Raw genomic sequence first — 12,130 nt, forward strand, 5'->3', positions numbered from 1 at the left:
CGTAACTGTGTCCAAAAATATTTAATCAAGACATTCTTTAAAAAAAATGGAATCTTTTATATTCAACACAAACATAATATACATGTACCATCTTTGGTGATCACATCATCGTTTTCCTAATTTTTAAACAGTATATTTACCTTGACTCACATTTTAAGTCTGACAGAGTTTAAACAAGACGCTGTTCACGCACAAAAACTTATTAAAGGATGAGTAATAAATGTAATTTTCAGGCTATTTTTAGGGTTCTGTACATCAAAGATTTTTTACTTTTTTGCTAAAGTTAAAAAACCAATGCCAATTTGTAATGAAATTTCCACACGGGGTAGCGGGTTACTGCAGGTGCAAAACCAAAGTTTGGGTGCAACAAGATCTTAATTATTATAATGATATTATCCAACTATCCGTATGATATACTTAAATCCTACTTCACTATGAAATTGAAGAGTTGTGAATGCAATTGGCCAGTGTTCTGTTATCAAGTTATCACTTTTTAACTATCTAAAGATAAGGTAATTCTTATACCTCGGCTACGAAGCTGCCAAACCTGGCTGCAAAGAAAGGAAGGAAGAAAGGAAGTTTATTCAATGAGAGAACTCGTTGGATATACTTCATTTGGAATCCCTTATGACTGCAATTTATTCTTATTATAAGAATCACCCTTAATTGTGGATGGAATCCAAGAAATGCAATCGAATACTTACGGTAGTTAAGTATTATATTTGCTACCTTTGTTTGGCCGAGCAGCCGTGATTGACTGGTTGATGGTGCAATAATAGTAAAATACTTACTTAGAAGGCATCACTCCCATTTAGATTGAATTCAATAGTGAATATGTTTACTTAGTAAGTTTTATCTAAACAGTGCGACTTTGTACAAGCTGACACAAAGAATACATAACTTAAATCCTCCATAACATTTGTCACCTCGAGTGAGATGTAAAATACATTCGTACATTTTTTGATTTCGCAAATGTAGTGAGTCTTATAATTGTTGGATAGGGTAAACGTTTTATTTCTCTCTTTTCTAAACAGAAGTTACTTAGAAAAATTTGGTAATCGAATATTTTACTTACCTATGAAATACCATGAGCAATTGATATCTTCATCACAAAATAACGAATGTTTTTATGAAATACCTAGGTTGATTAAGGAGCGAATGGGTCACCTGATGGTATACAAATACTAGCACCCATGACACTCCCCAGCTCTGCTAGCCTAAATGATACTAAATTAATTGTGTAAAGTCCCTCGTTGATACATCGTCTTCATTTTAATACGTGCTTGTATCTTATTTTGCATCTTTTTTATACTGTAAGATTAGATTTCTAACTGAACAAGGGATGCCATAATACTATAAGATAATTAATTATACTGATATAAATTGCAATGTTGAGACGGAACTGAACTAGAGTCCTAATTTGTTTAGGAGAATTCTGGAAACGTCGAAAGGTATCTAAAACCGTTTAAGTACCATAACAATAACTTGGTGTCCGAACGTCACTGACTATCTGTACTAACAAATAAGTATTTTAAAACCATTAAGAGACCGGAAACCAGTTGAAAAGTTCCTTGCAATTCCCAAATCGCATGCATTGCATACAATAAAGATAGTGCCGTATGTTTCTTTCATAATATATTAAAAGCGTGCCGTGTTTCGATAAGCCTAGACACAGTGTTGTTGAGCTTAGTCTTTTGTTATTATAGACGAACACAGTGTGTGAACAATTAGTAGCAGGAAAACAAACAGTTGCATTGTCTATGGGGGCATCGAATATGGCTTGGTACGTGCTAACGTGACTGTTCGGTGTCTGCGCTCGCGGCGCCGTCGCCGTGCCTACACGTGACTCGGACCCACGACTACACTGTTTTGCATAATATAATTATTTAAAGAGACAGTGTATTAATTATGTTTTTTACTTCTCATGCTCGTATAGTTCGTGTTTATGCTAGGTCTAGGCGACATAAAATGACTTTTTATGCTCTAGTGCATTAAGTAAAATCTTCGTCTGAGACTAAGGTACAATCAGGTGTCAACAGCCACAAACAAAAAGGCTTCTCCAAATTTTTGTAAGTTGTTTTAATTTATAGAAAACTAAAAATCTACCAAAACAAATAAAATAAAACAATAAAACTAAAAAATATGATTATTATTATTATTATGCATTATTATGCATGAAAAATAAAAGGTACATAGAAAGTAAACAATTGTTTCCACTGTTGCTATTTCATTTCCTCGCAATCTAAGTGAAAAGCAGAGTGTAAAACTCGAGCATTAAACCCATTTTCCCCTCGACGTGTGTATCTACCCTCGCCGTACCGGCTCGGTTGGCTATATGGACGTCTTGCATAAAATGGTTCGTTTTATGCTCTTGTTGTACAATCTACCATTGTTTGGGTTCAATAACACTTGTCTTTCTCTATCTTCATAAAATGTTTTATCTGAAATCAAGGGCGTAGCCAAGTATTATTACCGGACTGGGTTATCGGGGGAATGGGGGGTTCTAAGAAATAAAACAAGAAAAAATAGGTATTTGAATATTTCGGCTACGCCCGTTTAGTAGTTTCTCTAAGCTAATGACAGATACCAACGTTACGTAAAGAAAAGAATAATAAATAATTATGTAAAAGTAATGTAAGATAATAATAATATTATATTGTGTAAAATTGGTCGCGTGTTTTAACAACTTGTCTTCAACTGAACAAATTACTCGTTTTGCCGTATTTGGAACACAAATTACCATTTTTAAATTATTGTTAATTTTTTTTATCACTTGATTTACTTTGTATGTTCTTAGATAAGGCGTACTATGGATAATCCTACTAATATTATAAATGTGAAAGTTTGTGAGTGAGTGAGTGAGTATGTGAGTGAGTGAGTGAGTGAGTATGTTTGTTACTTTTTCACGCTGAAACGGCTGGACGGATTTGGATGAAATTTGGCGAAAAGTTAGTTTATAATCTGGATTAAAACATAGGATACTTTTTATCCCGGTATTCCCACGGGATAGGGATAAAATCTCGAAATAACAACCTCTGGGCTTAGAGTCATGAAATTTGGTATGTAGGTAGTTGGACGTTTGGAATAACAGATAGGTGCCTTTTTGAGCCGATATTCCCACGGGATACCTAGGGATAAAATCTTGAAATAACAACAGCAGGGCTTAGAGCCATGAAATTTAGTATGTAGGTAGCTGGACCTCTGGAATAACACATAGGCTACTTTTTATCCCGATATTCCCCCGGGATAGGGATAAAATCTTGAAATAATAACCGCTGGGCTTAGAGTCATGAAATTTGGTATGTAGGTAACTGGACGTCTGGAATAACTCGTAAGGGATTTTGTGACTCGATATTCCCACGGGATACCTAGGGATAAAATCTCGAAATAACCACTGGGTTTAGAGCCATGAATTTTGGTATGTAGGTAGTTGGACATCTGGAATAACACACAGGCTAATTTTTATCCCGATATTCCCACGGGATAGGGATAAAATCTTGAAATAATAACCGCTGGGCTTAGAGTTATGAAATTTGGTATGTAGGTAGCTAGACGTCTGGAATAACACATAAGCGACTTTTTGACCCGATATTTCTACGGGATACTTAGGGATAACATCTCGAAATAACAACCAATGGGCTTAGAGCCATGAAATTTGGTATGTAGAAAGCTGGACCTCTGGAATAACACATAATCTATTTTTTACCCCGATATTCCCACGGGATAGGGATAAAATCTTGAAATATTAACCGCTGAGCTTATAGTCATGAAATTTGGTATGTAGGAAGCTGGATGTCTAGAAAAACACATAGACGACTTTTTGACCCGATATTACCACGGGATGACGGGATACCTAGGAATAAAATGTCGAAATAACAACCGCTAGACTTAGGGGCATTAAATTTGGATGTAGGTAGCCGTATGTCTGGAATAACACATAAGTACGCTACTTTTTATCCCGATATTTCCACGGTATAGTTTTGTAACTAAGGGACCCCATACATCCCTGTATTATTATTATTATTATTTCGTATTTTTTTCTTTAATTGCATACTGTAGTTTTTAAGTATTTTATTTGTAATTATTTTATTTTGAAAAAATGACTTTCTGCCAAGTTTCTTGCGGCGCATTCTTCTTGACAATGATGGTCTTTCCGAAAGCGCTGGTAGTATAAAAAATTACGTGTTAAAGTGCCCATTGCGGCCTATTTACTGAATAAATGATTTTAATTTGAATTTGGCATTTGAATTTGGATAGGGAAAATTTTTGAAACTTCAGCACTGGGTTTAGAGTCTTGAATTTTGTACAGTTATTCAGAACACAACCTCAATGAAGACCACGATATAAATATTGGAAATTTCCAGGGGAATTTTGTATCATCCCGAAAATTTCAATTGCAGCTACCACACTGAATAGTTTACGCGTGCGAAGCCGCGGGTAAAAGCTAGATAATGATAAAGTATTTTGGCTGCCACGATACAAACCTTGCGTAGAGTGGAGTCATTGGTTTTTATTTTTTAAACCCCGACGCAAAAAGAGGGGTGTTATAAGTTTGACCGCTATTTGTGTCTGTCTGTTTGTCTGTCTGTGTATCTGTCTGTGGCACCGTAGCTCTTAAACGGGTGGACCGATTTGAATGCGGTTTTTTATTTGAAAACAGGTTTTCTAGCGATGGTTCTTAGACATGTTTCATCAAAATCGGTTTAGCCGTTTTTGCGATATTGAACTTTGAAATGACAAAGTCGGGGGTTTTCCAACTTTGTGTTGGTTGGGTTATAAATATTTTATGCTTGTACTTATAGTAACCACTCTACGCTAGGTATGTATCGTGGCAGCCAAAATACCTTATCAATAAATATCCATAGTACCTTATCTAAGTATGGTTAATACATAATTATTTCATTTATTAAACTTTATTACTAACAATTTATTTGTATATTTTATTCCCAAATATAGCGATAAAATAATGGTGACTAATTACTCAATGACTGATGCATGATCGAGACATCACCGCAACCAGCTGGGCTACTACGCAACACGAAACTCGAAGTTCGTATCGTACCGTCCCTCTCGCTCTCGTATTAAATAGTACAAGTGTCAGAGGGACCGCACGACACGAACTTCGAGTTTCGAGTTTCGTAGTAGCCCTGCAGTTCGGAAAAAGTGCACCTCGACAGTAATAATTACGTAAACATTAACGTAATATTTAACAGATAAATGTACCAAAATATAAGGATGCCCATTGCTCATTTGAAAACTAATGTAATAATAATAAGGTATATGTTATCACGCAAGTATGGGGTGATACTGGGATGCCCAAATATGTATATATTTATTTATTTTTTCATTTATTCACAATAGATGATGTACATTTTAAGACAAAAATTATAGCCGTAAAAATTATTTAGATAATAATCAGTGGTACTTTACAATCGCCTAAACTAAATGCCTCGGCATATCTTGTCATTCAACTAATTTACTCACTAACTAAGACATTCTAGGACTTCTCAAACCTGGCTAATGCATTTGTGTAATTTAACTTAATTCGGGATATGTTCAAGAGTTACACTTATCGGGCTCTCCGCTCTCTATTCTCGAAATATTCAATATTCGATTCGAATTTAATTGTGTTAATTGTATTCTATTTAATTTTAATTTTATTTTGTTTTAATGGACCTATGTTGCCTTACAAACGAATGCTATTATTATTATACGCTAACTTCGCTAGAGACTTTAACTCATTCGCGGTTATAACGTCGTATATATATACGTAGGTCAGTTCGGGAAAAAAAACACACAATGTTTGTTTGGTTTGGCAAGCTAGTGTTGATTTACCTACACGTCTGGCTGTGTCAATTTTATGACTGATGAGTAAGTACGTGGTCGCCTGTTCGCTAATTTCCAAGTACTTGACCCAAATGTACCGCGTACTACCGTTAGGTCGCTTGCGGGTTTGGTGACTCAGGCGCGGTCAGCACTTTTACAGGCGCAGGGGCAAACTGATCGATTTATTCAGTTAGTTGATTATCGGTTACGAAATTGGGCGAAACGAGGTCGGGTTCGGGATTTGCCATGGCTGAAGACTAGATATATCCGATTTATTTGACGATTCGGAGGAAAAATGGAGTAAGAGAGCAGTACAACGAATGAACGGTTTTATCTGTCTGGCTTTCGCTTCGTATAATCGAACAATTTTATTCCTGAACCACCGTAGCGACTGAGCTCGGCTCGCGCTGAGACTCGGTAACCAGCGTTTTCCCAGAGATAAAACCAAGCTAGATCGATTTTTCATCCCCGAAAACCCCCAATACCAAATTTCACCATATTATGTACCCAGTTATACAATAAAGTTTATTTCTTTTTCTATTTCATCAAAATCATTGGAGCCGTTTCCGAGATTACTCGTTTAAAGGTATTACATAGATAGAGATAATCCCTTGTCAAGCAATGCGATGTCACTATGACTTTTTCTACGAAAAGATTCCACAGTTGGGTCACGATTCAGTTGGTTCGAGTGTACATGGAGTGTACATAATAATAAACTAAATTTATAATAAAACCGGCATGCAGTATTAGGTCGTCATTCCGTTAATTGTTAGCAAAACCCGTACATCATCTCCATAACAGCTTCTGTTCCCCTCAGGACTGGAGTAGGTAAATGATAATGAATAGGTTTTATTCACACAATATCGATACCTCCTACGTATACTGGTACAAGTGACAAATTTGTGATTTTTAGTTTTTTGCAATTTTGTGATTAATATTTCCTTATTTACCTACCACAAAAAATTTGCACGGATATTCCTATTAGTTTTGGAAATAAAGTGACGTATATGAATGCATCTAACACCGTTTTGCTAATCGGTGCAACGTATACTGAGGCAACCGACATGCACCACTATACGCGGCACCGATATTGTCACGGGGCCGGGGAAGTCGAGTGTAACTGGCAGTTGCCTCAGTGTACGCGCTAGCCGTCGCTGCGTGCGGACCGTTTAAACTGTTCTACGAGCACATAATTTGATATTAATTATATAAAAATACATGTTTTGGTCTGAAAATTGCGAAACAATAGCCGTATTTCTCATAGACAGTCATGGAAACTAAATCCAATGTAAAACCTTTTCGTGATCTATTTCGCTATGATTTCTTTGGCAAATGTATGGGATGTCAACATAACATTGGTAGTACAACGGTTCCACCCCAGTACCAGTACGTGATTCAGTTTCCTCGGCTATACCTACATGTACGCGTGCTAGAAATATAACATTGCAGTATTACATTGCATTCTGGTAGTTGAGCATCCCCAAAAAGAAGGCTAAGGCATGCATGCTTTAATAAAATGAGAACAGTAAATTTCAATATAGGTATATTGAAATTAAACACAGGTTGATAAAAAAAATCCTGTACTATACTGTAACCCATATTAGGGCTACTGATTACTAATACGATATAAGTGGGAAAACATCGAAATTAGAAAGTCTTCTTGCGACTCCACTTCCATACAAAACTTTTTTTTTTCGAATCACAGTATTTTTCTACTTGCATCATATTAGTAATTAGTAGCCCTAATGTGGTTTAAAGTATAGTACAGGTTTTTAATAACACCCGAAACACATTTTTTTATACACACCTAAGAAATGGTACCTGGCTATGCATATGGCGAAAACGGGTAAACCGTATGAAGTTATAGAAGTTTCCCAAGACTCAGAAACAGACACAAAATTTAAATCTATTGTCAAGAAGACATTAATATATAAGGCGTATTATTAAAATTAATGATTATATCATGGATAGGGAAATTTGGAAATAATTTCGATCCGCATTGGCGAGTGCTTACTCCAAATAGTGAATTGAGAACTGTTTTAAATATGTAGTTGTGTTAAATACTTGTAATGTATAGATATCACTAAAATATGATTGTAAATCTGTTTACAAAATATACCTTGCTGAGGTTTATTGCCAGACTCTTCTCAACAGAGGTTTTTACGAACCGGTGGTAAGTTTTTTGACATTCATAAGTGCTTGTTACAATCTAAATTGAATAAAGATATTTTGACTTTGACTCAATATTTCATGTCAAAGCTTGTCTTAAGCAAAGTGCCAATCAGACTCGCGCACGAAGGGTTCATTAGGATTAGCAAAAAAATGGCAAAAAATTACATTTGTTGTATGGGGGGCCCCTTAAATATTTATTCTGTTCAGTTATACATAATCTGTGAAAATTTCAACTGTCTAACTATCATGGTTCATGAGATACAGCCTGGTGACAGACGGACGGACAGCGAAGTAGTATATAGTAGTAGGGTTTCCGTTTATACCCTTTGGGTACGGAACCCTGAAGAGGTACAAAAAGCTAAACCGTTATGTGGATACAAATGGGTGCGATGCGATATATGTACCACACGAGGAACCTTTCACAATAAAATACGAGTACACATTTGAACAGGAATACGAATCCATTGAATGTGCTTTCATTAATTTAAAGCACTTAATACAATTACTTTTCTTAATAAAACCATTTATATTTCAAGTGAGGTTTTTTATAAAGGTATATTTCTGTATTTTGTATAGCACGTTTAAAACATTACTAGCGGTATATTGGTACAAGTGGCATGCTAATGTTAGCGTATATTGATGCAAGTGATAAAAACGTTTATAAATCAATAGATGAAGGTAAAAGAACATCTGTTTTATTGTTCATTGCAAGCCATATAAGTATTTCATCTAAAAATCATATACATATAAAAATATCGTTAGATCAATAATCTACGCATTACGCCGTATACTGGAGCAAGTGGTAATTAGCTCAGTATACCGCACAACTACAAGATGTAAAATACGCGTATAGTAGTGTATCTGCAATTTTCTCAAAAACTATAAAAAAATTCAAAATTCCATGAATACAGGTAGAAAGCAAATATTTTCTTTAGAACCAATGCAAAATTTTGAAAAGTTATATCATCAAATGAGAAAGTTACAGGTTTTGGAACCTTTGAACAGCTCTCCTGTAAATTTATGATTATGCACTTGTACCAGTATACGTAGGAGGTGTCGATATAAAGTGATAACAGTTATAGTTATAACTAAAGAAGTCCTTAAGCCTTTTGATTTGACATTTATCATGAAAAATCATGCCCGTTGTCAGAAAATTATGTAGGTTCTAACAAACAACAATAAAACAGCAAGTAATGATCATATTATTTAAACAGAAGAACAATCACTTTCAAATTGTACAAAAAACGATGAGTGATATCAATCGTCGACCCATGTTAACTAAGAATGTATGAAGCAGATGTAGGGCAGGCGCGAACAAGGCCGGGCTGCGCCGGCGACGACCCATCGACGATTTTTTGTGGGTACTGACTACAAATAAAGCAGCCGTGACTATATTATTCAAATAAGCCAACCGCTACCAACATTGTGGCTTTATAAATTGAAAAGTTCAGTAGAAAGTAGAAAATCGACGACAGTCCATTTTATCGGTGTTCCCTTCTTTCACAGACAGAAATTTCACAGAATTTCGTTTCGCAGAAAATGTTTCATATAATATTTAGTCCTTGTATTTTTACTTCGAATATTATCGTTTCAATTAGGTACTATTTGCTTGAATGAAACATATTTAATAGAAAAATAATTCAATTAATTTTATAATGAAATTATTTTATTTAACAATTGTGTCAAACCATAGAATTATTTTTTAAAGAATCTTTTTTTCGGTTTATTTATTCACGATATTTTGTTTCAACGAAATGTAAAAATAAAAAAAATATTGAATCAGGCGTTACTTTGCGGAGGTCCATATCAATGAACTAAAAGAATTTCCTTGCTCAGTTTGTTTCAGTATGGTGTGGTGGTGGTGATAGACGGGTTTGTGTGATTTGTGTTTGTTCTTACAGTGTGGAGGTGGAGGAACTGCATGAACACGCATATTTTGCATAAGCTTAGCTATCGTAAGGTCGCGGGTGAGCAAGGAAATTCTTTTAGTTCATTGTAAAAATAGACGTTATGTTGGCCATAATTTTAATAAAAATTAACACATTTTAATATAGTAATTTTATGTTGGTTAGATTTGAGCTGTGACCCCACCAGAAAGCGAATCGCTACCAGAAAAGTAGGTTAGGTTAGGTTAGAACTGTGACCCCACCAAAAAGCGAATCGCTACCAGAAAATTAGGTTAGGTTAGGTTAGAACTGTGACCACCAGAAAGCGAATTGCTACCAGAAAAGTAGGTTAGGTTAGGTTAGAACTGTGACCCCACCAGGAAGCGAATCACTACCAGAAAAGTAGGTTAGGTTAGAACTGTGACCCCAACAGAAAATGAATCGCTACCGTTATAGGAGGGTATGCATATTGTCGCAGGTATGAATGAAAACTTTTAGAAACTACCACCACATGAATAAATAATATAAGATTAAATAATATTTGATTTGTTATTCTATGAAATGTAAATACCTAAATAATGAATTTTATTTGTAACAAAAATCAATGATACAAATTTCTTCAAAGTAAGTGTTCCAAGTATGTATTGATTATTCTATGTAACAATAATATGAGAAAAAATATCCGTTAAACGAAATTCTATTAAAATATTGTCTTCGAAACAACGTACAACCCCATTTAATCACAGAGGTACGTAGGTAGGGTAGGGTAGGGTTAAATTTTACATTTGCAGACGTTAAGAAATGGTTGACTACGATAATTTTTTCGATAAAATGATAAGGAAGGCTAAGTTGTCTTATTTCTTGAAAAGAAGGTGTAATAGCTATTTCACCAGAATTATAATAATAAATATTATTATTTTCAAATAATCATCCCTAAATCAGAGCAAATCGTCAGTTGTAGGATCAATTAATGTAACCGCCAAATGGGCGAAAATGAGTTATATATACAGTTCGACTGCAAATTTTCCGCTCCGTCGAATGGTGTATTTAAAAAAATTCTATCTTGAAAAAAATTGTGGTTACGTTAATAAAAATCGAAGACGTAATAATGGATATATTCACAAAAAATAATGTATGATACATACATAAATAACCTGAGTTCTTAAAATTAACGTAACGACATAAATAAATAACTTGAGTTCTTTCAATTAACGTAACGGGCTGTACAAAAGAAAAAACTTGATGTAAAAGGCATATCGTGAAGCAAATGACTCTTACATTATCTATAATATGGCATATCGTGGGGAAAATGACTCTTACACTATCTACAATCTGGCACATCATGGGGCAAACGACTCTTACATTATCTATAATACGGCATATCACGAGGCTAATTGATCTTACATTATAGATAATACAAAAAAGCTACAACTTTTGCTTGTTACATTTAACTCTACAGTATAGAACAAAACTTGCTTACTTGAAGATTTGTATGTTACTATTATAGGGTCACTTGTATTAAAGCAGTATTATTCTGCTATGACGAAACAGTTGGTTTTAATTTATTGGAAAGTCTTTATTCTAAAATAAATAACCATTCAAACTAAATTTCTGCACCGCAAACAGAATTCAAAATCTGATATAATTTAACAGATATTTGACTGTTACTTTAAAAATAAAACCCACATTAAATTGTGTTTGTCGCTTACATTAATTCAGAATATATCCATTTGAGCATATATACGTATATCATGATTGAGCAATGCCTCTTACGTTATTTTTTGTTGTTTTATCAAATTACATTGGGACTCTTACATTCACTTTTAACAAAATTCTTAAGAAAAATGGCGGTTACCCTACGAATTCTCATTGTTGTCACTATAACTATGGTGGTTACCTTAAAGTACCTACTTCAGAGACAGCTGTTTGTCTCTGTCGTGCATAAGAAGCGTACGCCTAGTCAGAGTGAGATAAAATATCACAATTGTTGGTACTGACGATGAATCTGAAAATGACGACATTAACACATCAACAATTTGTTTGCCAAGAACGCATAGTTTTTTTCATGCAAGTAACGAAAGCTCTTCTGCAGCACAAAGTACCATGTCTACACCTGCTCAAACTAAACCGACCCAAATCACTATTCTCTCCGATGTGGTTATAAGAGCATCAAACTGCAAACTTTTAAGCCTTATGTAGATCCAGTGAATTTATCGGAAAATATTAATATGCAGTTAGAAACTGAA

Source organism: Choristoneura fumiferana, chromosome 17, assembly GCF_025370935.1.
Source record: "Choristoneura fumiferana chromosome 17, NRCan_CFum_1, whole genome shotgun sequence".
Taxonomy (NCBI): domain Eukaryota; kingdom Metazoa; phylum Arthropoda; class Insecta; order Lepidoptera; family Tortricidae; genus Choristoneura; species Choristoneura fumiferana.